The sequence below is a fragment of the Bactrocera neohumeralis genome, chromosome 2, assembly GCF_024586455.1.
Source record: "Bactrocera neohumeralis isolate Rockhampton chromosome 2, APGP_CSIRO_Bneo_wtdbg2-racon-allhic-juicebox.fasta_v2, whole genome shotgun sequence".
Classification (NCBI taxonomy): domain Eukaryota; kingdom Metazoa; phylum Arthropoda; class Insecta; order Diptera; family Tephritidae; genus Bactrocera; species Bactrocera neohumeralis.
This window is the reverse complement of record NC_065919.1, coordinates 9,524,271-9,551,719: the sequence shown is the minus strand read 5'-3', so window position 1 is coordinate 9,551,719 and position 27,449 is coordinate 9,524,271. Positions and strand designations below refer to the sequence as shown.

Sequence of the window (27,449 nt, the reverse complement as noted above, 5' to 3'; positions counted from 1 at the left end):
TTTTAGGATGTCGACGTATTTCTCCTTATTTCAAATTCCATCAATCATATAGAGCGGATCTACACCACCCCAAATTCCCACATCATGATTGATCCTCCGCCATGCCTCACTACGCGGGAAACATAGCGAGGATCAAATTCTTGTTAGATTGGTCGGCAAACATACCTTCGACCATCAGGATCTATGCGATTTATTTTGTTACATAGCTCTAAACAACATACATCCATTTATATGTTGTCTAAGATCAATAAGCGTTGAAAAAGTCTACACATTCTTTCCTTTGAATTTTAATTAGAAGTGGTTTCATGCGTGCTGTTCTGCCGTGAAATCCAAATTCGACTAAACGCCGGGCAATTGTTTTCTTGGATATTTGGACATTATACTCGTCTCGAATTGTATGTAGAATGTTAGTGGAACCCTTTTGTTGGGTCTTCTCGGGAGATGGTAGTAATCTGCGGTATATGTCTGTTGAAGTCTTTTGGGTTTTTTCTTCGCGTGCAACGTTGAAAATAGTTTTTAAATTCTTTGTATGCTTAAGGGCATTGGAAACAACTTCTTTTGAGCATTTGATCTGATTCGAAATTTGTTTGTACGTCATTCCAGACTGACGAAGGTCAAAAATGTAACTATGTAGGGCGGGGAGCGTTTACTCATTAAAAAACTTGAATAATACATTTTAATATATTTTAAACCATAACTTTAAAATACACCCTTACCAGAAATCAATAATATTATTAATAAAAATTAACACTTTGAGGAATTTTAATTATTTACACAACTGTTTCTAATTAGCTGTCACACTTAATTCACCTTTTATACCGTAACGCATTTACTATTTGAAGAAAAATTAAGAAAAAACAAAAAAAACTTCAACTTCACAACTAGAAAACAGAGTGAATTTAGGAGTAAATAGAGTAACACGAACAATGCACGACTTTTAGGAATATAAATAACGGTATATTAAAATTTTTTTATCATCATACTCATCAGCCACTTACAAAAAAGGGAGCATTTCTAATTAGCTGTCAACGGCTGTATATATTCCTCGAATTTCTATGTAAAAAATTATGGTCGGTGTCACGAGTGTGTTAAAATATGCAAACAAATCAGAAAAAATCATTGCAAATCCGATTAAAATCCATCAAAGAGCTGAGATTTTAATTAAACTCGATGAAGGTATTCATAGAAATCGATTGGCATTGGATTATAATGTATCTAAGGCGGCCATCTCAAAAATAAAGAAAAAACGTCATGAAATTTTGAAGTCAGTGGCAAACACGCAATAAAGTTGGAATATTCCGTTCTTGAGGCAAGGTTGTATAAATGGTTCTTTAGTCAAAGACAGCGTAATTGTGCAATGAGTGGTCCAATTTGAAAGGCAAGAGCCAAGCTCGAATTTGCCAAATTGCGCTCTGGAAAACAATTTCATGCAAGTGATGGATGGCTGGCAAATTTTAAGAAACGATACGGCATTTGTTTGAAAATTCTCTCAAGCGACAAGTCAAAAATAGCAACGTTAATTCGTAATTTGTGGGCAAAAATGAATAAAGTGATAAAACAATTGTCGCGGCAAACGAGAAGACGGCACCTGCCCGAAAAATAGCCACGGATAGAATCACATTTATGTTGTGTGCAAACGAAAATGGTTCGCATAAGTTGAAACCATTGATAATTGGTAAATGCGTAAACCTCCGTAACTTCAAGGGGTTTGAAAACCCATTGGAACTTTCTAATTTGTAAAAGTCTTGAATGAATTCAGAGCTATTATTCCGCTGGTTCTATGATTTGTTTATTAAAAAGGTAAACTTATTTTTTTTTGTCATTTTAAATTTTTATGCAAGCTAAAATACATATTTTTCCGGTTAACAAAGTTTCTGCTGAAAATAATTTTCCACCAAGGGCATTATTGCTGATTGACAACTGAACTGCACATAAACTAAATTAACAAGTTACAGTCAGATTATGAAAGCATTGCGGCAATGCTTTTGTCATCTAACGTGACTGTTGTTTTGCAGCCCATGGATCAAAATCTCAAAAGACTGCTCAAGTTAGGATACCGGGCTAAACTGTTATGGAACACTGTAGAACAAAAAAAACTTCTGGTTGAGAATATTTTGAAACGACATTCAATTCGTAATGCCATCTTGCTGCTTAAAATAGCATGGCTTGAATTGACAATTATAAAGCTTGGAAAAATATAAAACAATGACACGATGATCAATACGGCAGCAAAAACGAAATTCCACTGCTTACATTGACAAGATCAACTAGATCTCACTATGGTAAACTTCGACAGGTACAATCGGGGGGGTGGTGTTGACGTCAGCAGTGAAGACGTCGAAAATTAGAACGACGATTAAAATAAGGAAGATGATGAAGATTTCTAAGTGCTTGGCAATGAAATTTAAGAACCGGTTATCGAGGAAGATGTCCAACAACAGAAGGCCATTTCCATTAATTTCAATGATGATTTCGGCTGATTTTTGATGAATTCAGGCACACTTTCAATGGAATTTCCGGTGATCACGGATTTTGATTGGCCCACATGTTGATCGTCATTTATGTCCTCGCGACCACTTTGAAAGCGTTGAAACCACTCGTGCACTCTGCTACGGGATAGGCAATCATCGCCATAAACTTGTTTCATCAATTGAAATGTTTCGGTAAAAGTTTTACCAATTTGAAAACAAAATTTAATGTTGGCTCTTTGTTCGAAGCTCATTTTCGCACCGATAACACAAACATACTGACACTTAAAACGCAATAGCTTCACTTCCAATCTATGAAATGTCATGAAATTTCCACTGGCCAATCGATAAAGATAGCAGATTCTAACGCATTCGACATGTAGATGGCGCCACCAGGGGGCGCTAGATTAAAAAAGTCTTGTTTACTTTGGAACGCACCTTGTATTCATCTAAAACCAAAATAGCGATCGCCAGCGATCCAACAACGAGTCTACATTATTAAAATTTACTACACTAAGTCCAATTTATGATCGTCATAATTGTCCTGTCAGATCAACAAATGAGCGTCTAGTGGAAAAATTTGCATCCACAGACGCAGTGCAAAATGTTCCCGTGTCAGTGAGACAAAGAAGTGTCACAAGCCACACAGCGAATGTCACACAATCGATTTATTGAAAACCAAGTTTGGTGAACATTTTATCTCAAGAAATGGCCCAGTCACTTGGCCGCTTTGGTAGTGCGATTTGATGCCGTTAGACTATTTTCTGTGGCGCTACGTCAAGCCAATGCCAACAAGCCAGCGACGATTGATGGACTTCACAAAAATATCGAACGTGAAATTGCACCAGAATCGGCCGATTTATGCTTGAAAACCGTCGAAAATCGGGTTCAGCGTTTGAGCTTCTGCAAGCGTGCCCATGGTGGCCATGCAAAAGAAAGGTCGAATTCCATACATAATGCCATCAAATGTACTTTCACAGCAATAAAGAATTTTATTGATATTGCAAAAAAAAAAAAAACAAATAATCACGAAAAAAAACGTTTTCCTGAATTTTATTTCCTAAATTTTTTTTTGAAAATCCTTAATCGGTGTGAAATGTAACTGCGTACATATATATTTATTGACACCTTAACAAAGTTGAATAACATATTGAATATTGGCGCTTACATGTGCTAATTGACTGTTCAATAATTTACTTAGACTGCTGTTGACACAAATTTAATTATAATAGATGTTGTAGTAGCCACACGTTGTTTACCAATTATGTTCCTGTTTGTGGTATATTGAGGTGATGATAATTGTAAAATTGAGTTTTCAAAGCCGACTAAAATGGTTCAGTGATTTGCAATTATTTCAATGTGTTGCAGAGCGAGAGCTCTGGCTAAGGTTGAAAGCCGCATGACTTTTACTTGCTGCTACTAAGCAGCGTAGAAACAAAAGTGTGTGCTATTCTGCTTTTGTGGACAACTAAAGACTCTTCCCAACGAGATTGACCTAAATATTTCAATGTAACATACCAGCCCCAGCATTAGCTTTTGTTATTTATAAGCGCATCTGTAATTCCACTGGCACACACACACACACAAACGAATAGGCGGTATGTGATGTGCCATAAATCAGGTTTTAAAGCCTGATACCGTATCGAGGACAGACACGTTCGTTATTAAGGAATTGTGGCGAGGTATAACGCCTTCAGGCTGGTAATTGTTTGCACTTAACTTGGCAGATGCTCTCCGAGGCGAGCAGAGCAAATTAAAGCTACGATGGCACGCTACGCGTAGTCTAAAAGTATGAAGATATATTAATGCGGCAGCAAAATCAAAGAAATCGAGTATTGAGTGCCACAAGGCAAGCAAATTTATTTGATTTTAATCGTACTTCGTTATTGGCAATATATTTATTAACTCAAGCTCAAGCTTCTACGTAGTAGTTCTTCCAGTTCCAGATTCTGAGTTCACTTTAGACATGCTGTAGCGCACATTTCTGTTCGCCAATGCAACTGCGTTGCAACACTCGTGCAGACAGAGTTTCCACATAGTCTCGTGCACCAGTGCTTTGGCTGCATTTGGCTTGCATGCTATGGAGCATTAAAAGACCAAACAATAAATCATCTATGCCTTTTAAAAGTGTTTGTATAAATTTCCAATTTATTTGCCAGTGTTGTTTATAGCCAAGCTTCTTCTCTTCAAATTCTAGTACTTAAGCGCATCCGCAGAAGCTTGGTACGGTCCACGCGTACATACATACAGACTAAAGTAATTTTGTATTTCCGTTGGTGTGTGGTTATAATTACATTACTAGAATAAACTCATTTATTATAAACGACTTAGAAAGCATTGTGTTGCTGTTGTTTACAACACTTCACAGTTATCGTGGATTTTAGTCTAATAACAGCTTCGGAGAGCTGTGCTTTAAGAGATAAGGCAAAGCTTAAATTTAACGCAAAATTGAACGTAAATTTCAACCACATGCAGATGGGGCACGGGTTTCGAACAAAAGGATATATTATATATATTTTTGTGTTCTTTTTGTTTTTTAGATGCGTGATTTTCAGTAATGAGGGGTATGGAGTCATGAGTAGAAGCTCACGCAAGAGAGGAAAGTTCCCTGATTGCCATTCACTTGGGAGTGGCCAGAAGTGATTATTTTACATAAGGCTCAAGCAGCTCACGACTTCCGGTCCTAGACCAAGTAGTTGGGTAGCCTAACAACATCCGTTCGAAGGCGAGCTAAAGTGAGAAGGCGAAGCATCCCCTCTACAGCGTTGTGCGCTGGCTTTGGGACCCGCCACGTAAAACACGCCCCCCAATAAAAAAGTTTAAGCAACCTCGGATGAGAAACCTCTCATTTGATGACGAGCACAGCAAACATAATAAGACCAATAATTTAAGGAGTGTCTGGTCGCTTAATTGGTAAGGCTGACATCACCGCCGTTCAAGAAGTGCGATGGACACGACAAGGACAAAGACGAGTAGGTCTGTGGTACTAGGTTCCAGCATTTAAAAATTAACCAAGCCACCTGACTGTCTTCGGATCGAAAAGTCTCCAACCTAAAATCGACTTGGACCACCATCCATCCAAGATACGGACCTTCCTCTGTGCAGCAATAAACGTACGTCAACAAACACAAGGAAAGTTCGACGTCAAGAAGCTGCAATCACTACAGACAGCAGAACGATTTTCGACTCGACTTGCACTTCTGCTCTCTGAGAGCACTTGTCAACCATTCGATATAAGGGAATTGTGGGACGGCATTTCAAGCACCTTACGTACAGTTGCAACTGAAACCATCGGTTTTCGGAAAATGCAAAAGAACAGCTGGTGCGGTGAAAAGTGCCGTGTTGCAGCGGAGAGACTACCTACCTCGCAACGTTACAATCGACCACAACACGTGCGGGTTGGGATAGATGCCGAGAGTTGAAGAGGGAACCTAGACACATTTGAAGACCTAAAAAGAGAGAGGTCAAAATGCTTGAGTACGAAGAGCTTTACAAGCTGGCCTTTGGGGGTGACGCTCGGAAATTCTACGAAATGATACGGACACTGGCAGAAGGTTTTAAGACCGGAGCATACTCTTGTCGAACCCCCAGAGGTGATCTGGTAACCGATGCCCAGAGCATATTAAAATTATGGAGGGACCTCTTCTCCAACATGCTGAATGGCAGTGAAAGCATAAAACCAGGAGATGATGAACCCGATATACCAATCAGTGACGATAGAGCGAACGTTCCATTGCCCGCCAATGAAAAAGTTGGAATAGAAACTATTTGTCTGAATAAGAACAAACCGGTGTGTCGCTGGATTGCCGGCTGAGCTACTCAAATTCGGTGGTTTAGAACTGACAAGTTGAATGCATGAGCTTCTTTGCAAGATTTGGTCGGATGCTAAGTGTGCTCTGTCCAATCCACAAACAGAGAAACCTTACAAACTGCTAAGCCTCCAAATGGCTAAAATTTTAACTATTTACAAGTATATCAGTTTAGCATATACATATATTTACATGAGCGCTATATACATTACGAAAATTGCTTTTTATATTTCGAGACAACACAACTGCAGAACAAGCAACAAATACTATTCGTAAAAAATCACTTTATTGTTATTCCGAATGTTCTTCATCTCTCAGATTTTTTCCTCATTTTTGTAGTTCCGTTGAAGGCGTATTTTGGTTTTGCTTTCAATGAAAACGCTAATGCAACAAATGAGTTAATATATATGAATGCTTAAATGCCTGATGACGAGCAAAAAATTGTCTGTTTGTGTTGCGCATTTGTACTTTCTGTCACGCAAGTAATAAACATAGACACGACATTACATATTATTTAATCGTGCGCATGCATTTTCTTGTTTATTGTACACGTGTGGTGCTACAAGGAGTTTTCCAAAGTAAGCAGGACTTTTTTAATCTAGCGCCCCCTGGTGGCGCCATCTATATATCAACTAGTGCGTTAGAAACAGCTATCTTTATCGATTGTCCAGTGGAAATTTCATGACATTTCATAGATTGGAAGTGAAGCTATTGCGTTTTAAGTGTCAGTATGCTTGTGTTATCGGTGCGAAAATGAGCTTCGAAGAAAGAGCCAACATTAAATTTTGTTTTAAAATTGGTAAAACTTTTACCGAAACGTTTCAATTGATGAAACAAGTTTATGGCGATGATTGCTTATCCCGTAGCAGACTGCACGAATGGTTTCAACGTTTTCAAAGTGGTCGTGAGGTCATGCTTGCAAATGACGATCAACATGTGGTCCAATCAAAATCCGTGATCACCGGAAATTCCATAGAAACTGTGCGTGAATTCATCAAAAACCAGCCGAAGTCATCATTACAGTTCATGAAAATGGAATTGGACATTTCCGAAACATCGATTTATCGCATTTTGACCGAACATTTGGGCTTACGAAAGGTGTGTGCACGGTTTGTTTCCGCACAAATTGACTGACAATCAAAAATTGCTCAGAACGATCGACGCTTGTGACCGATTATTTGACCAAAAATCACACTTTAACCATTAACCCTCCCCGTATTCACCCGATATGGCAGCGTGCGTCTTCTTCCTTTTCGGAAAAATTCGGAAAATGCATGCTGGGTTTTTTTTTTTCAAAGTCCTGTTTACTTTGGAATGCAACTTGTATATTAATGTATCGAAGAAATAAACAGAATTGCTACTTAGTCACAGATTAGAATGCATATTTTCGCTGTTATATAATTTGCGTGCCTGGAGCACTCATTTCGGAGATTTTTTTTTGTATTGGCGAAAAAAATACACCTGCGACTGGCAAACGCTGAATGGCAAAAGTTAGCACCACATACACTCGTTACTAATTGAATATTAATATAGTATTTTTCTATGATTTTGGTAGTGAAATATTTTACGGGGAAACAGCAGTTTACAACAGAAAAACCGATTATGCAAAAATGCTGGGTATGTTTTGCAAAGATGACAAAATCCATGGAATGTGCATAACGACAAATGCTTTGCTGGAATTGCAAAGGGTAAACGGAAAATATCAAAATTTAATATATTGCTGCGTCAACGGTGCTACAGCGTAAGCTTAGCCGAGTAGCATTGACAAGTAGCATTGAATAAAAACCAAAACCAAAAGCGTATCATTTGAAATAACTTTTAATGCTATGTTTGATTGCCACGAGCTAACATCCGTATTATAGTTTGTCATGTCTGTGTTCACTGCTCGTCTTAAAACCAAGCTGAAAGCACAAAGCACCAGAGAACCCTAGCGGTGAAGAGAACTCTTAAATTTAATGTTAGTTCATTATTCTCTAAAAATTCTAAAAATACTAAATTCTCTTCTCTAAAAACATATCAACACGAATAGAATATACGGAAAGGATTTGGAGGGGAACATTGCACGAGGCGGCATCAGAGATCATTAGTGATGCGGTCAAGTACATCCAAGTTGATACTGAATGAATTTTCACCATTAGAAACATATGAATATTGCTGAAAAATCCTCCTGATGTATTACTCGTACTTGACGGGAGCTTTACCTGATGGTAGGATATTTAGTCCTGGATAGGAGCATGAAATGACCTGCCTGGGTAACATAACTGCAAAAGTTATTGGTAAAACGTTAGTTAGGAAATATACAAACTTCCTACGGGCAATTGATAGAAGAGGCTTTAGGAATATGATTGGAATACACACTGTCGGCGATACATGCCTGCAGAATGGAGCTGGCAGATTGCGAAGACATCAGGGAAACTATAGAGCACCCCTTTTTTCCCGCATATGTAAGGCTACCATTTGAGGCCACTTTGTGGTGAGACACAAAATGAAGAGGATCGTTAGTGAGGCCACAGAGTTCGATGAAATTCACGTCAAGCGCAGGCATGTTTAAGTCTAACTACTCCTTATAGACTTCATAACGAGACTCTATTTGGTATCGTAAAGGAGCAAACCGAGCCAGGTTTTGATTCAGACTAACTTAACCTAACCTAATGAAATGAACTAACTGACTAAATATATATATGGGTATAAATATAACCCAGTCAAAATTCACACTATCAGCTACAAATATGAGCTAAGAATCTCACACACGAGCGGACAACTGACAGCAACAAGAAAAATCACAAACAAAAGTTGCTGCCGCAAAACTAAGCGTGCTCAAGCTGAAACCAAATGTCGAGCCGTGTTCACGAGCAGCAATTGGAGCGATTCGCCTGAATTAAATTACTGAATTAACATTTGGCCTGCAGTCTTCGGATTTTATGTCTGCGTTACGGCCAGCTACGTATGCGCCTGCGTAAATTGTGCTAAAGTCATTGTGTCGCCGATAGCTGTGCTTATTAAACAGACAGACAGACCTAACTGCAACATCAACAAATTAAGCCAGCGCCCGTTCCGCCACGCTGCGCCGCCTGCGAATCAGAGCACAGGTGTCCTGCTGCGTTAACGACCAACAGACGTGCTCTGGCCAACTGCCGCGCCCTTGCCACCGCAATCAGCAGCGCATTCAACTAATTGTTGTTGTTGCCATACTCGCATGTTCACAAATTGTTGCTGGTGCTTGTTGGACGCTGGCGCTTGTACATTTAATGGCTGTGCTGCAGTGTTCTTGTTGCAACATTCTTTTTGTTCGCACAAACATAAAGTACACAGAAGCAAAACAATTCTGTTCCAGCCGAAGGCGCTGCTGTTACAGCACAATGCAAACAGCGTGCAGAGGCAACCAAGCGACATACACACGTGTGTGTGTGTGTGTTCCAATCGTGTATGGAGTTTTTGTTTACTATTCTCAGCGAAAACTGCGTCGGAGCCGGGCAATTGTGCTTTTATTATGCCTGCCGTTGCTGTTATTGTTGTTGGCGCTTGTGGTGGTAATGTTTTCTTTGGCGGCCGCAATTTGTAATGAAATTTTCAAAATTCTCCCATAAACTTTTGTTGTTGTGCGCCATCAAGTATTTGCATTTATACTCGCTTATTGTTTTCGTTGCAGTTGAAGGTAAAAACAATCACATCAACCAACAACAACTGCTCTACGGTGAAGTAGCGAAGCATTGCACAATAAAACCACATTAGCTAGAACTAAGAGTCCTTGCGCATTCAGAGCGAAGGATTTTGTGCGGCATCGCTGCCCTCTTCACCTGGCTCCTTGCTCAGCAGCGTTTCCTTTACGGCGCTTAGATAGGTTGCCAGTCTCACCACCGGGTTGCGGTTTTTGCATAATACAATTATGACAAGGAGACAATAGTTGGACAATTTCTTGCAAATCAGATAAAGAATAGTAAAGTTGCAGCATAAATATATTGTACCAAGAATTGGCTTATTCATCTAGCAACCTGTATGTGTATGTGCAGGCAGTGTATAAGTAAATAAGTGCATAGCAGCAACGGCAGCAAAAATTATTTGTTTGCAAATTCTGTGAGTTGAATTTGTAATGCTCGAGCTGCGTTGATTTGGTCATGTCCGTCGGCCCGGCCGAAAGTTTGTTCGTCAGTCTGTGTATATGCGAACTAGTCCAACAGTATTTGAGATATCGATTTGAAATTTTGCTTACGTCTTTTTCCCTCCAAGAAGTTGCTAATTTGTTAGAACTACCGAAATCAGACCATTATTGCATATAGCTGCCATACAAATTCAAGCATCGGAATCAAACTCTTGTATAAAAAACTTATTGATTTAACGAGCTATCTTCACTAAATTTGGCATAGATTATTGTCTACGGTATATATGCAATATCCGAAGAAATTGTTTAGATCGAATCACTACAGCATATAGCTGCCATACAAACTCAACGATCGGAATCAAGCGCTTGTATGGAAAACTTTTTCATTTGATCAGATATCTTTACTAAATTTGGCATGAAATATTGTCTTCCGCAATGATGTAATCCACGAAGAAATTGTTTCAATCGGATCTTTATAATATATAGCTGCCATACAAACGGACCGCTCAAAAAAAACTTTTTGTAATGAATTTTGATATTTTGATTCCAGCTTTATTTGCGGCTCAGTTAACGGAAAGTTTTTTGCTTTTTGCAGACGCCGGAATGAAATTTTTCGGATATTTTCTTCCAAAGAAAAATATTATCCAATGGATTTTATTTCAATTTACAGCGTGTCAAAAAAATAAATAATTTCACTTTTCTTGCGTGTGCAGCATGGTAATTTTTGATTTATATTGCTAATAAATCAAAAACATTGAAATCAAGATATTCTAATTCAACAAATAAACTTAATTTTTTCCATTTTTGTCCATAAAAACATGCCTTTAAAAGTTAAATTTAAATATTAGTGGTTCATACGGTACACCATGGCGTATGAGCAACATATAAAGCACACATCGCATACATATGAGACGGCTCAGTATATTTGAGGAAAAACAGTAACTGCATAGAACAGTAAGAGGAATGTTTTTTTTCAGGAATAAAAGCAGAATCGCCTTGTGAAACAACGGACATCCTAATAAGAGGTTGTCAAAAAAGTCTTGCTGTATTTTTATTGAATTTTTTTTTATATTAAAATTGAAATGAATTTTTGATGACTCATGCCCAGCTCTTGACCGATGCTACGGCTGCTACTTTGCCGGTCTCCTTCGACCAATTCACCGATTTTAGCGCAATATTCGACGACTAGCCTTCCGGAGCGTGGCGCATCTTCGATCACCTCTACACCAGAACGAAAACGTTGAAATTATAAATATTTCGGAACTATATGAGACCAAAGTATACCCTCAGTATTCACAGAGTATTATTCGGTGCGTCATGCGGACTTTAATTCCACCAGCCATCCTTTATTTGTATGTCACTACTGTAGACAAAATATGGTCGAAATGGTGTTTTAGCTTCGTCAACTGTGAAGATTAATTGAAATGGCGGCAAATTTAAATTTTTCTATAATTTTGAGGTACCCATTATACCTGTAAGCAGTTATATTTGTATATGCAGTACTTACAAAGCTGCTGTTGGATTAAGTGGCGAATCGCATTGAAATTTTCGGTAAGTTGCTTTAATGCTCCTAAAATGTAAAATAGTTTAGAAGGATTTTGTGTGAATGCAAATGTCACTTAGTCACCACAAATTAGTGTGTGTGGTCAAAAACGGTGAACATGTATGTGAATGTGTACAATAACACTAAATTTTAGCTGTCAGCTCTGATGACACAGTGTGGTTTGCATTAATTAGGCGATTTTTATACCCTAAACAGGGTATATTGTGTACGAAATCAAGCGCTTGTATGGATAACTTTTTTATTTGACGAGCTATCTTCATGAAATTTGGCATGGATTATTTTCTAAGACAACACTACAATATCCGAAGAAATAATTCAGATCGGATACTTATAACATAGAGCTGCCATACGAACTGAATGATCGGAATAAAAAACTTGTATGGCTAACTTTTTTATTTGATGAGATATCTTCATGAAATTTCGCATAATATGCAATATAATATATTATATTATTTTCCAAAACAGCTATGTACCAACCGAAGAAATTATTGTGAACGGATCATTACAGCATATAGGTGCCATACAAACGGAATATTTAAAACCAAGTTCTTGTATGAAAATCTTCTGACGAGATATCTATACAAAATTTGGCATGAGTTACTTTCTAAGACAACGCTACAATATGTGACGAAATTTTTTAGATCGGATAACTATAACATATAGCCGCCATACAAACTGAACGTTCTGAATCAAGTTCTTGTATGAAAATGTGAATTTCAGAATTTGTGAGAGGTATTCCAGCTTCGGTGCGACGAAAGTTGACATATTTTTCCATATTTTAGTATTTCTGATTACTTTAATATCCTTGTATGGTTAGCTATTGACTTACTTTAAGTTTGCACAATATGCAATATTCAATTTTTAGAGAAATTGTTTAAATAGCACTTCTTTTCGATCTAGTATTTCTCGCAAATTAATTTCAGTTATTGAGGCTTTGATGTGCTGGACAATAGCAAAAGTAGCGTTAGCTTTTAACAGAACATTTCAACATTACAAGCACACACGCACACATACATACGTCAGCTGGAAAACGGTCCGTTCAAGCATTAAATTTACTTGTCTTGTTGATCCTTCGGAGAATTGAGTGCTTTGTGAAACTATTCAAATAATCTGAGCACAAACGGAGTCAAAAGGATTTGAAGATTTTATATGCCAAAGCAAAGGTGATGATTGAATGCTATGTAGATCAAAAGTGCTGCAACACATAACGGTACTTAGTAAAACCAATTACTCTGCTCGGATACGTATTTTTTATTCCAAATGTGAATTGATTTTTTTCGCCGCCACTGCAAGCTATTCAGTTTGTTCTATCTGTAAATTCACAGAACTCATATTCATAAATGCATAAATCTATAAGACACATATGTATAAGCGGAGAACTCATATGTGCATATACTTTTTACACAGAGCAAGTCGTCGTTGGAAGCATTCGAGCTCTGTGACTTAACTCGAAAAACTTAAAGTGTTCGATAAAAGTGATACAAATCCGCCTACTGAGCCATTTCTGCTGACAGCTGCCAAAACTTGTTGTCGAACGTTCAACTAATGTGTCGGTTTATCTGCAACTTTTCCAATCAATTTTCCTTTCCATGGATTTTGTATTTGTGCAGCAATGGAAAGTGCACGTGAAGAAGCACTTACGCTTTTGCTGGCAAATGGTTTCCATTGAGTTTTCGTTATTTCTGTTGCTATGACAACAAATGCTCTTTTCTCCCACCAGCACTAGCACGGACAGCGAAAGCTGTGTGTCGCGCAAAAGGCAAAAAGCGGAAACGATTCACCTACGCTTCCTCTTTTGTATAACGTAAACGTATTTGGTGTGTTTGCTTCCGCCTACATTCATATAATCTATCTATGTGCATGCTATATGTACATATACACACATGAGCATATGTCCCCTTGCTCAGTTAGTTTTTTGCCGTTAGAGTGTCTAGAAAATTTCTCGGCGCCGTCATACGTAATCGTATGTATGTGTTCACGTCGGACCTGCCAGTGAAATGCAATTGCATATTCCTTCAGCGCTAAGTGAATTTCTTTTTGTCTACAAGTTTGTTGTTGTTGTACCACTTTCATTTTGTTTGCGCTCAAAACATCAATTTCTTTTGCTTTTATTGTAGTAGAGTTGTGAAAAGTAGGATTACGCAGCAGTGAAATTGCAGCTTAAAGTGGCAAATGCGTGGGGCAGTGCGTATTAGTGATGCCCAAGCAAGCAGTCTCAATTCAAAGTGATATGCTTGTGTGCGTGTTTTATAGCATTCACTCTTTTCTCTGAGTTCGTTTGAGAACATATACTGCTGTAAAGCGACTATCTTTAGTCAATATTAAATTTCTTTGCAATCGCTACGAATTGACGCGATATTAGCGCTAGTTGAGATTGAGTTTGGCAAGGAGATGTGAAGAATAATTAAAATCTTCAGTCATCAAAGCTTTTTACTATTTATTATGCTACTTGCACAACATGTCTGTTTCTCCATTTTTAGTAATGAAGCAAGTTGCTATCATGAATAGAAAATTTAATCAATATTTTTCACAGTCTAACCGATATTTTCGTTAGAAAATCACGCATCGACACTGTGGTACGACGGAATATGGGCTCTTGAAATGTTTTAAGGCGATTTCAACTTTTAATTGCATTGGGTGCCACACCGTGATGATACTATTCAAGCAAAGTCACATTTCAATTGTTATACTCTGTTGCAACCTGTTGTGACAACAAATAAGCAATGGGTTAGTAATTGCAGTCAAAGATGGCCTTCGTGATGTGAAATTATTGTATAGCAACCTAAATATGTATTTCGTTTATGTACGTGGTGTGCGTGTGTGTGTGCTGTATGGCGTATGAGTCATGATGGTTCAAATTTTATTGCTGCGCACACATTACACAAATGCTATATATGTATTAGTGATATGTTTAGGTAAAATATACAATTTTACGTAATTTTCAGTTATAAACAAATAAATAGAGCATAAAAATAATGACTCATTAATTATCAGTTTGGCATGTAATGAAAACATAGTTGTGGATGTGAAAGTCAATGGCCACACATTATTGAAAGCAATTACCGTCATTAGACTTTCAAAACAAAAAAAAGGTAGTGAAGCTCATGAGAAACCAACCATATTGACGTCTTTGTCAATGGTAGAATATATTATATGTATATTTAATTTATAATAAGGGGTTAGGTTGGGTTCGAAATTTTCAAAAAATCAATATTTTTTGTCTTATTATTGCAATATACTATTTTTAAAATATTCTCCCAAAATTTTAAATCGATGAGAGTAAAATTCTAAGAGATAGACTTTTCGGAAGTTCCGCCCATCAGGCCAAGTTGGAGTAGGGCACCAACTTTAAATGCGTTGTTCTCAAACTCCTTTTTTGAAGTCGGTGAAAAAGATTTTTCGAAAAGTTATGAACCGATTTAGTTCGAATTGAGCAAATATCGTAAAAAATAACGTTATGTAATTATTGAATGAAGGATTTCTTTCATTACAACTTACTTTTTTAAGCCAACATTGGCGAAAATGTGACTAAAAAATGAGATTTTTTGTTCAAAGTCTGAGAAAATACGAAAACTCTAATTTTTTTCCTTCGTTCAAATACGAGATTTATATATGTACTAACGGAATATTTTTGGTTTTTTAATTTTAGATCAACCAATAATATATAAGTTATGCTGTCCACGGCGAGAGCACTTTTTTTGTGAGACCCCCAGGGAGTTGAGTTTTCAACGGCTGAATTTTCAACATTTTCATATCAAAACTCTCTCTCCTACATTGCTGAAATATGTATCTTTGATATGCTCTTTGATATGCTATATTATACTTTGAATTATATGATTGTTTATATTAAAAAAATCGTAATAATACCTTTTTTTCTTACATGCGAAACTCACCTAACTCCTTAAACACCATCAAATATGTCCTAATGATGAAAAATTTATGTGTATATAATGCAAACTGATTAGTTATTATCGATATTTGAATAAAAGCTAGTTAAAAGTGAGTACTGGAACCCATCTAAATGATTTCATAAGCGCCTTAAGGAGCTGCAACCAATTGTAAGTCAGAAAAAAAAAAAATTTATTTGTGAATTTTTATGAAGAGGCATTTCATTTAATAAATACAATAATATATAATGTGCTTTTACAGAACTTAATGTACATACTTGTATGATTGGTGGTCCATTTTTTTAAAGTGTAAGTTCTCCCGATTCCGTAGTCGACACCACATGGGACTTTTGGAAGAAGCGGTCAGGTGGTGTGGAAAATTTTTCTCTTTCAAATTATAGCAAATAAAAATTCTAAAAAAAAAATATTATTATAGATACGAGGTTGCATTTTATATTTTGGGAATAGAGAACACAAACAGATATCAATCATGGAAAATCGCTTGCTTATTTTTCAAAATATTCTTCATAAGATCTATACACATTTGCATGCGCAGAAATTAATTGCCGAAGCATTTTCGCCACTCTAACTGAGGTATGAGATATTCAAAACATGTGCTTTGAACGCATCAACAGCCAGAAGGTGAACAGCTAGTCACAATGTGTCGTAAAACATTGGTCTTTTAGTTTATTTCTTTGTACGCGTGTCGTACGCGACTATCTTGTTTTGGATTCGGGTCAACTGAAAACAACATTACAGTCAACTGCTGTTTATTTTCGAACTCATAGCGTAAATCGACGATTTATCGCTTATCATGATATCATACACGTGTTTTGAAGCACTTTTACCTTTTTTTTCTCGTCAAATGTTCATGCAATATTGAATGCATGCTAAATGCTAATGTCTACTGCTATAAGAAAAAATAGTAAAACTTTGTTCATAATTTTAAAATTCCTAAGAAATTCGGCCCCTAATTCCGGGCGGAAGGAATTCGGAGTGCATTGTAACTCGGCAATCGAAGAAAGTTGCCAAAAAACGTTTATTTTTGACCCGCCTTGACGAGGTTTTTTCGGCTTCGGCTCATATTCGGCCGATTGATCGTCTGGTTACGTGTCGTAAGCTTTTGGAAAATATTGAGGATATTTTGGAACCAATTGTGCATTCACTTTTCTTAGGCCCAAGAGATATTTCATAATGGCTTATGGTTTTCACTGATCATTCCTATATTCCAACGATGTCAGTTAGACCTTTGACAGTTAATTGTCGATTCTCAAGCACCAATTCCCTTATTTCCCTTCCCTTAATTTTTTCCTCTGAGGTGTTGGTCATCAGTTGTTGTCGATGGCCAGCCTGGGAATGGTTCGTCGCCTACGCGTTCTCGCGTATACTAAACACTAATCAATATCATCAGTAGTTTCCGGAACAACAAGTGATTTTGGAAAACCTTTACAAAAACCCGGCCGAGGTGAATGCTTTATGTCACTGTAAATGACACAAATAGACAAAAAAGTCAAATTTTTCCGTAAAGTTGTGTTTGTGTTTGTTTACCATATTGTCCAACATTAGTCTTGCTGAATTCCGAAATACTAAAGACAGGCAGTTAACGAAAGACGTTATGCAACTCCGTTCACAATCAGGCAGATTGTAGTTATTTCGAAGACATTATCCGTCCTCATTTGGCTTGCTGTTTCAGATATAACATTCATGAATGATGTGCATTATTTACATGCAGGACGTCTGCAACTTCAATTCCTAAACAGCAATATTAAATTATGTCAAAAGCACTCCCAGTAACGGAGATGTTCTTCTGCATATCTGCTTACTGTTAATGGCATAGTGACATAAATATACTTTACATACTACGACATTGGCGGACACATATCTTCATACGTGTACTCAAATCTAGATATGTCTAATTTGACTATACGCGTATGAGATAGACTGACCTTAATGAGGGCGCCGTTGTGTGCCTTACAGACTGATATGCTGGGCCTCCAATGCCACTAAATCTAAGATGAAGCAGGCACCGGCAGCTGAATGTGCGTAGGTAAGTAGGTGTGAACATGGAGCAGAGCTAAGCAACCAGCGTGTGAGCTTAAATGAGAATAAATGCAGCGTGTTGTAAGTTATCTTCATAGCCTTAATGTATGCTACGGCATTTAATACTGGAATCAGCAGCAAAGAGCAGCATGTGGAAAAATATACTATTATACATATAAGGAAATACCTATTTTTAGCAGGCACAACTAAGCAGCGCTTGCTTACAAATATAATATGGTGTGCACACATAAATACCTACGTACTTCTTTGTACGTATGTGTACTTAGGTGGTGGAGTTAATGTGCGTTTATATGGAAACACATTGTGGTGTATGTGGCGATGTCAACGCCATGGCTTATAAATAAGCGTATTTGTGTAAAGATAAGTACGTAAGTACACAACAATGTAGGCAATAAAAAAATTCGTAGGAAAAGCATAAGAAAAGATGCCTGCAATATGTACCATATCTAGAACAGAGCAGTAAAAGCAGAAAAAACGCAGACAGAGATAACAAAGCCAAACTACAAACGACCCGGCAGTAAAGCAGCGAGTCAATCAGTGCATCAGTTGTAGGGGTGTGGTGAAAGCTCGCCGTAACAGCCGAAAAATCGGTGCTGGTAAGTGAATAAGTGATGGCCTAAGTAACTTCAAGCCGCTGCCTGTAAAAGTCAGTCAGTTTGAGTGCCGCTCCCGCGCACCGCCAGCTTTGCATTTGCAGCGGACATTCGAGGAGCATATACATACATTCGTTCTGCGAGCCGCCGCTACCACAATACTTGTATGTATATGTGTGTACTTATATGCTTAAGAGCTTCTGCCCGTTTGGTACTGGTGTACGTGGGCGTCATACGTTGTGCTTCCTGCTTTGCCTAATTCGTATGACTTCTATGCTGTGCACCCGAATTTCGCTTGACTTTTGTTGTATACTTACCGGTTTGGCTGCCATTTGCCACTTTTTATACTCTCTTTGTTTTTGTCTATTTTTCTGCGGCTTCGCTATGCCCACGCGGTTTTTGTGCTGGCAGCTTTCATGTTGACAATAAAATGCGCTAGGAGACGGCAAAAGAAAAATCTCAATTACGCATGCATATTTGGCTATATTTACTCCTAGCAGCGACAGACAGGCATATCTAAAATGTATAATGCTTTTAAAATTCAGCTTGTCGCAATGCTGAAATAGGCTTCATATTGTGGTAAAAGTCAACCACTTTGCCGTTTACCATAATGTGAATGCTGCGTGGCAGGCAAAAGTGAAAGCAAACTCCGAATATAAAAGCCATCAGGCTTTAACGGTTTTGTGAATACAAATTCCACCGCCATAGCTTACATACATAAGCTCTCATAGTTGAGTTTCTTTGTGACTTGGGGAAAAAATTTAAAAAAGCTTAATTCATATATATTAAGTATGACATACTGTTATTATTATACAAGCAAATATTAGTGGCAATAATTTTATTTTGTGCTACATTGACCAATCGCAATCCACTTCTTCGTTGACATGGTTTCTTGGAAGACATTGACGGCAGAACTTAGAACATATCCTCACCTAAAATGCAAAATAACGTAACATCACTTTACAAAAGTTTACAGGCGAAGGAAATACGATATAATAGAAACCACTAATATTGAAACATAATTTGAATATTGGTTATAAAATGGTTATATATTGGTTATTATATCTGACAACGATTTTCAGTTTTTTTTTTTTTTTTTGATGATACGTTGTTTTGCATTTTAGATGGATCTCTGGACACCGTCAACGGGTTAACATAAGGGTATACCAATGTGGTAGCTAGATGGGCGGAAATGAGCGATTAAGCTGTCAATCCAATAAATCAGAACTGGAGTTATTTACCAGAAGGTAAAAACTCCGGAAGGTACTCTATTCTTCATAATTCAGCCTCATACTTCATTGAAAGTTTGCATGAAGGTCCAGTATTGAGGTGAGGGTGAGAAAGGCATTGGTTACCTTATATTGTTGTAAATGAATGATGATGAAAATGATGTTGCGAATCCTCCCTAACTTCGGCTGCAACCGAAAGTACTTGTACTACTGCGCCGCGGAACTTAGTCCCAGCGGCATCTTCTCCGCGTACTTACTAGCGAGAGATATGTTGGTGTCGAAGTCATTGATGAAGAGGCGCTGTGGGCTTTTCAATGAATAGATCGAGGCTCAAGGGTTATGTTTGCGAGAGGTGGGAGATTTTCTGTCGGAAGCTTTCAATCAACTCTTGTTTCAGACTGCCAGACGAGTTTAGTGTCTTTCAGTCAGCAGTGACAACCATCAAGGTAGCCACAGATGTATTGCGCCGAAGTAGCATCCACTCCGATACTAGCGCTCGCTGACAGTGAACTCAATGCCAGTTTAGGTGTGCATGAGCCCAATAGCAGTAGCATCAAGCTACTTCCACATCAAATTTGTATGGGTCCATGGCAACAACAGTATTCAAGTAAATACATCCGTCGAGCTCAGCAAGCAATGATCAGTAACTTGTGGTATCACGAAAGCCTTCTGGCTCACAATACGCTGAACTGCTAGGTCTTACCATGTCTCACACCGCCCCAATGATGGATGTCCTCACTGGACAACTTGTCAATGTTGCAATAAGAAGAAATATAAGGAAATATATACACAATTTTTTATCCATTGTCCAACTTTCGCAAAACATCACGGTTGCCAAACTTTTTGCAAACCTGGAAAATTGGTCTCAATAAATTTGTGGCAGATCCTGCGCAATTTGACGACATGCGACGGTCATCACAGCGGACAAGTGCCTCTTGCTGTCCAAGTGGTATTATTCGTGGCCTCTCGAGAAATTAGCCTACTAACATAACCAAACCTACTCAAACGTTAATGATACGATTTATGAGTTGAAAGCACTTATTCTTATACTTATTAAAAATAATCGAAAACCATCTCTTTTGAAATCCAAATTGTTTAGGCATTCAGGAATTGTACATGTTTTAAAAATATTTTCTTAATTATCTGGATGACACTGCAGACTTTCACCATATAATAAATGTATAATGTATATAAAGTGTTTGCTATGAGCATAACTGTAATTATATAGCAACGGCGGAGTAAAATCTCAACTTTGCACTGTCATAAAATGACCACTCAAGTGCGCTCTCACACACCATTTGAGCTGTAGTGCTCGACAAAGGATGGCAGACGACAAAGAAGAATACAAGCATGTGGCTGAAGAATGACATTCAAGTTTCTTTACCGTTACACATAACGACGCCCACATGCATGTGCACAGGTGCAGTGACATTGTTGAAGACACGCCAAAATCAGACGCTCCCACACACACACATACACACTACGCGCACATACTATACATATGAATTGTGTTATTTTCGCATTAGCTTGTATTTTTTTGCTCATACGGCTTTCTGCTGAAGAGCTTCTAAGCAACACAGCAAGAAATGCAATCTCGTGTTGTATGTGGCAAGCTGGAAGATTATAACAACAATAATTGTAACCGTGCACCCTTTTTCATTGCTCTTTTGTACTTATATGTGCTGTTGGATTATTCTTTCCTGTTTGTTTTTCTTTGCCTCAAGTACGCACTTAGTCATGCAACACTTGTGTGGTTGCCTCATACATGCAATTATTCTATTCAGAATTTCAAGCTGACATGTAATTTTGCTTCTCTTCTTAGTTGCTGAGTTCGAAAATATCTATCCTGCAGCGCGTTTGGTTTGTAAATATGAGTAGTCATACCGAGCTATTTGACTTCATATTTATAAATTCGGGTATTTTAATAAAATTGTAAAAGGAAATAAACTTTCGTCAAAATTTTGAATTGGTATTTTCGACTTAAATTGTTGTGAACATTTTAATATTTCTCTCTTGGTTATTTTAGTTATAAATTTTAATTTTTTAAGGTTTCTTTGCAGTGATTTTCAATTTATTAGGCAGGAAAGTATTTTTCATTGAATTCTGCTTCCAATCAAAGTGTACAAGCCTGAGAATAATTGTTTAAATTTGATTTGTAAATATATGCAAAGTCTCAATTTTTGTTCTGAAATATAATATTTAAACAACATAAGTAACTTTTTGATTTTCAATTTACACTGTGCCAAAATATTGTTTCTTTATATTTCATATATTCGTATTAAAAATATGTCTACAACCTCGATAAGAGCATATTCTAATACAAATTCTTGCACTCTACCAAAAAGGTTAAAATTTTTTTCATAAAAACATTGCTTTAAAGGCTATGGGGAGTTAAGACATTCAGCAATTGTACCGAGTGCCTTATGAATTATTTGTTGCTCATACGCCATGGTGTACTGTACTGTACCTGCCTATACGGAGTTTTTTTAAGAGCATTAAGCATAAAATTGTATCGGTTCTTTATTTGAAACGTTAGCCATTTACTTTTTGAAGATTTTCATTTAAATGTTGACTCATAACAAGATGGCCATGCCACACAGTGCGATTCTATGGCCATTTTGAGGGAAAACTATCTCAAGAAATACCTGTTGGCCTATATTTAACGCCTTTAGACTATTTTTTGTGGGGCTACGTCAAGTCAACTACAGAAATAAGCCAGCAACTATTCCAGCTTTGGAAGACAACATTTCCGAAGAAATTCGGGCTATTCCGGCCGATATGCTCGAAAAAAAGAAATTATCTTCAAAAAGTAAATGTCATGAACCAATCTAACGTTTCTTGAGATTTTGCAAATTTTCTTAAAAAATCACCCGATATTTGGTTATCGATGTGAAATTTAGCACACCTCTTTTTCTCTTCCAGAAGCTGCTAATATGTCGAAATCGCCGATATCGGATTACTACACGCTATAGCTGTCATACAAACTGAACGATCGGAATCAAGGCCTTGTAAGGAAAACTTTCTTATTTGAGAAGATATCATCACAAAATTTGGCACGAGCTCTTATCTAAAATAAGGATATAAACTCCGGAAAAATTGTTCAGATCGGATTACTATAGCATATAGCTGTCATACAAACTGAACGATCATAATCAAAGTCCTGTAAGGAAATGTTGCATTTGTGAGGGGTATTATAGCTACGGTTGTATAGCTAGCTGTTTTCAATATTATTAGTTAACATTTATATGTGCAAAGAAGGTGACAAGTAGGTACAAAATTCAGCGAGCCATAGATTGCTTCTAAATAAAAAAGAAAAAAAAACTTGCATTAGAATTGGAAATTAGCTAACATTTTTTAACAATGTGTAATACCACTCAGCTTGGTACCGAAAGACACTTTTTTAACGAAATAGTATCGCCTTAATTGAATGCGATGTCCCGCACTTAGGAGAATATATATGGTTGCAAGTCAATTAAATATACTATAAAATGTATCTACCCCTGAACCCGCTTTGTAAAGAAACTACCACACAGCAAGAGCACCAAGACCTACGATAACTTGTTTGATATTAAACGAACAATCTTCTAAGTTCAATAGACTGATGGTATATAAAATGATTTCGATTGCTTTCATTTCCAAGATTTGCATCAAGAAGTGGCACACTAAATTGTGAAAATCTAAAAGTTTTGTATAATTGTTAACCTGCTACATATTTGTGAGGACCTTTGCTTGCTCTTGCCTTTAAAAGTAATTTTAAAGAGTTCTGTCTCCATTGACTATGATACTTCTTGTCAAATTTTGAATTATTTTGGCCAATTATTACTTCCGATATCGCCCATATGCAGTACCAACCTCTCAACAGTATGCATTTCTCTTGCCACCTAAGCACTTTGTACCCGGTGCGTGGAACATTACATAATGAGTTCTGTATATTGGATATCCGAGCAGTCGCTTAGCTGCTACAAACAACGCAATTATAATTCAAATACAATTAAAACGAGTACTTGAAGGGTTAATCATAAACTTAATTAATGCCACTTGCAATGCGATGACGGATAGAAATGCAAAACAATTCCAAGTACTGCCAAATCTTGCAGACAAAGGCAATGCGAAACCAAATCTGTCATCTATCTTGTTTGTCTAACCGAAATCTGACTGTAATAATATATCCAAAATCAACTCGAAACTTTGTGGAAAATTAAGGCAACACCCGCACGCTGCCCAAATATTAGCCATGTGACACTTCAAGGAGCTTGAAGACAATGGCTGATTGACACGCTGGCATGGGCGAATTTGAGGCGTGAGTAGCGAGGGTGAAGAAGTTGTGCGTCAGTGGCAAGGGTGAAGAAGTTGTGTGTGTGCACTTAAGCAGCCAACAAGTCCAAAGCCGCTTCAGCGATTGGATTTAGAAATGCTGACATCATTGCAATTGTACGGGCCGGAGAGTGTGGCAAAAAGCGATTGTGCTGCGAAACAATTGACGCGTTTGCTTCTGCAAAGTCACGGTATCTTTTTATTCTTGTTCTTTGACGCTTGCTGGTGGAATTTTAATGGCAATGTTCACTGTGGTTTTGTCGCGACAGATGGCGAGGCAGCTGAAGGCAAGTGTGCGTTTCGGTTGACTTTTTGCGATTTGATTTTTCAATGTAACCAGTCAACAACAAAGTCGGCATTAAAATATTTAGTCATCCAGTGGCGCTCGTCGGATGGGAAATAATTTGGAAAAACAAAAGACAAACAACTTCTTTGCCAGGCTTCGAAAAACGCAGTAAAGAGAGATGCCAAAGCAACAAAGCGTTCACCGCATTCGCAGCGCCCCAAAAAAGTGCCATTGGTACCAACAACAAGACAAAACATTTTCGAGTGGCGCAGTCGTAAGTAGATGGATGCCTAAGAATCCACGTACCGCGGCGCTGACTGCTGAGGATTATGTGTTTAATCCTTTTACAATGATTTCTGTGCTTTTGTCGCTGGCAGCGTCGTCGTTTGTCTTTGAGGCTTTTAGCAGTCGCGGCGTATTTGTGGAGACCGCCGCTTTGCGAAGAGTCTAAAAACATGGAAAGAGTGGGGAACTGGCCTGGCGAAATGTAGCTCCATTCATGTTGTCAGTGGAGCTTTGTCTGTGCTTTTGTTGTGGTTGAATTTATTTTTCGTTTTGTTCTTGCTCGGCTATTTTGGGTGCTGCCGAGCGAGCTAATGTAGGTACGAGTAAATGCTGTAAATCAGCAACATCAACGGGGAAAAGAAACAACAAAGTTTGCTTGTAATTAAAATCCGCAAATTTATTAAAATGAGCTTTGCGCTGCGAATATTTTGTACCGCTACTGTGCTGCTAATTCAAACTGACGAAAGGACAGTTGTTGGCTTAACAATGAGGAATACAATTGCGGTTACAAAAACAAAGCATAATTTAGAGATTCAAATTTAAGCGTTTTTCCGTTGTATTATTTAATTTGTGCTCATTTCATGGTAGCTTGTGTGTGTGTTGATAATTTCAGTTTGAAAAGACTGTAGGCGTAATTAATATCATTTTCTGCATATTTATATACATAATCAAGCGTGTTTCCAATATTTTAACCTTGGGTATAAGGTACCGCGATAACTTGAGTTCGAAGTCATCATTTGTTTCTCAAATTTATTCCTTTAAATATGGGATTGCACTGTGATGAACTTTGCTGAAGTTTGGTACGCCGAAAAAGGTAATAAAACAATCCCTGATCCCTTTAGTTCAGATCTTACACAGAGCTTTCGAACCAAAAGCTTTATAGATAGGTAAGTAGGTGAGCTGCCACCAAGGGCTCAATTAGCACTGGATGCGCTATTTTGATCCACAATCCTTTGGACCTTTTCATATTGCTAACTCAATGAAACTCCTTATATTCATGATGCTTTTTGTAAACAGCTACTCAAGGTTTGGTGCCAGCTGGGTTCTAAGTATCTTCTATCGGGTTTGTGTTTGAGCTAGACATATACAGAAAAAGTGAAAAAATAGTTTCCATGTTGCCTTCTAGCTTGCAGCTGCAACAAAATTATTATGAAGTAAGTGGAACGATCAGCGCTTTTTATAACTAGTAGCTGTAAGTCAGTATATAAAACTTCTGGACCTATTTAGTAAGCCCTTGCTTATATTCTCGGCGTGCTAACACTATATTTGCTTTGTTATTTTGCAGCTTGTTATTGTTTTCTTTGCATACAAAGCTTTTTTTATCATTTTCATTGGACATGGTTTTAACTCCGCCTAGGATTCGTCTAAAGTGGCGTTGAAATAATCAAATAATAAATGCTTTTATTCGTATTTTTGGTCTAGGTGGAAGGGACATCTTTTCAATCTTGGTCGGGTTCGAGGCCGATCTAAAACCTTTGCCGCGCTGTGGGTTCGGCACCCGGCCGCAGTGTGACTCCATACTGGATTGAATTTTCTAATCCTACTTGCCTTTAGGCTTAAACCACAGCCACCACGAAGCTCTCCAAAGGGTCAAACCTAGTGAGTAGATTGAAGCGAACTCCAAAGGCTAACTGCTCCCCGTATCAGACTTAAGCCTTCTGTCAAACTTTGTAGCTTTTGCTACTACCAGTTGAGCAACCCATTAACACAATGCCTGGTGACATTTGTCGTTTACACTTCAAATGTCTTTTCATTGTAAGTACTCTCATCCAAAGTCCATAATATAATTTCAAGCCGAATATTACAGCACTATTTCTGACAAAGACTATACAGAAACTTCTAGGCAAACCAAAAATACAGACCCAGTTCATATGGATTTTAGTCGCCTCTTACGACGGCATACCTTACCGCGGACAAATTCTACGTCCTGTCCGCTGTGAGATCCAAATGATGGATAAGTAGAGTTGACCTGTCTATGACCATAAAGCCTTCCTGCAATTGTTGACTACGCTGGAACTAACCTGTGTCGTCAACAATATCAGCAATGCCGCCTGTCTATCCAAGTTCATGGTTGTTTTCTGCTTCCTCCGGTAGTTATGCTATGGAACTCTACAGGCCTTCTCTATACCTTGTACTTTCGCTCGAAAAATGCCGATCAAATTCGTATTGAAAGAGAAGAGATGTAAAGATCATTGGCGCATACCCCAGCCTCTGCTCCGCAGTCCATATTTGACCCATCGTTAAAGAAAGAGGTAGTATACTTCTCCTCTACTAAACCTCTTCTCCAATTATGGCTAGAGGGTAACCTTACGCGAAAACGTCTATTATCTAAACTTGAGAGGAGAAAGTTTTCCTTGGGTTTAGCTTATTCAGAATAGCGCGATGTCCAAAATCTTTCCGACTCCAATCTCCTAATTCCATTAATCTCTTAGCATAACTTACTGCAACACACAGTTTAATACAAAGTGATAATGATGATCCAGTTTGAGTCAATCTCACAGTAAATGAGAAGTTTCTAACGAGCTGAGTCCATTCATCCGAATGTCTCTATATACGCGAAATAAACGCTTAGTTTTTGAGATATCAATTTGAAAGTTTGTATAAGTCCTTTTGTCCCCAAGAAATTGCTCATTTGTCGAAACTGCCGCTGTCGAACCGCTATAACAAATATATGCCAAGTCAACTGACCGATCAAATCAAATTTTTGTATGAAAACCTTTTTTATTTGACAATACATATGTCTTCCCGAAATCAGTATTGTTCGGATCGAATGAAAATGGCATATAGTTGTGATATATATTGTGTGGTCAAACTCAAATTCTTGTATGGAAACTTTTTCATTTTTGAAGTGTAT

The 27,449-nt window shown here is 37.7% G+C and overlaps 1 pseudogene; it reads left to right on the top strand.

Annotated features, from left to right (window-relative positions):
* The first annotated feature begins 1,095 nt into the window (after positions 1-1,095).
* On the top strand, positions 1,096-5,026 carry LOC126751068 (tigger transposable element-derived protein 2-like; annotated as a pseudogene).
* Positions 5,027-27,449: the final 22,423 nt, after the last annotated feature.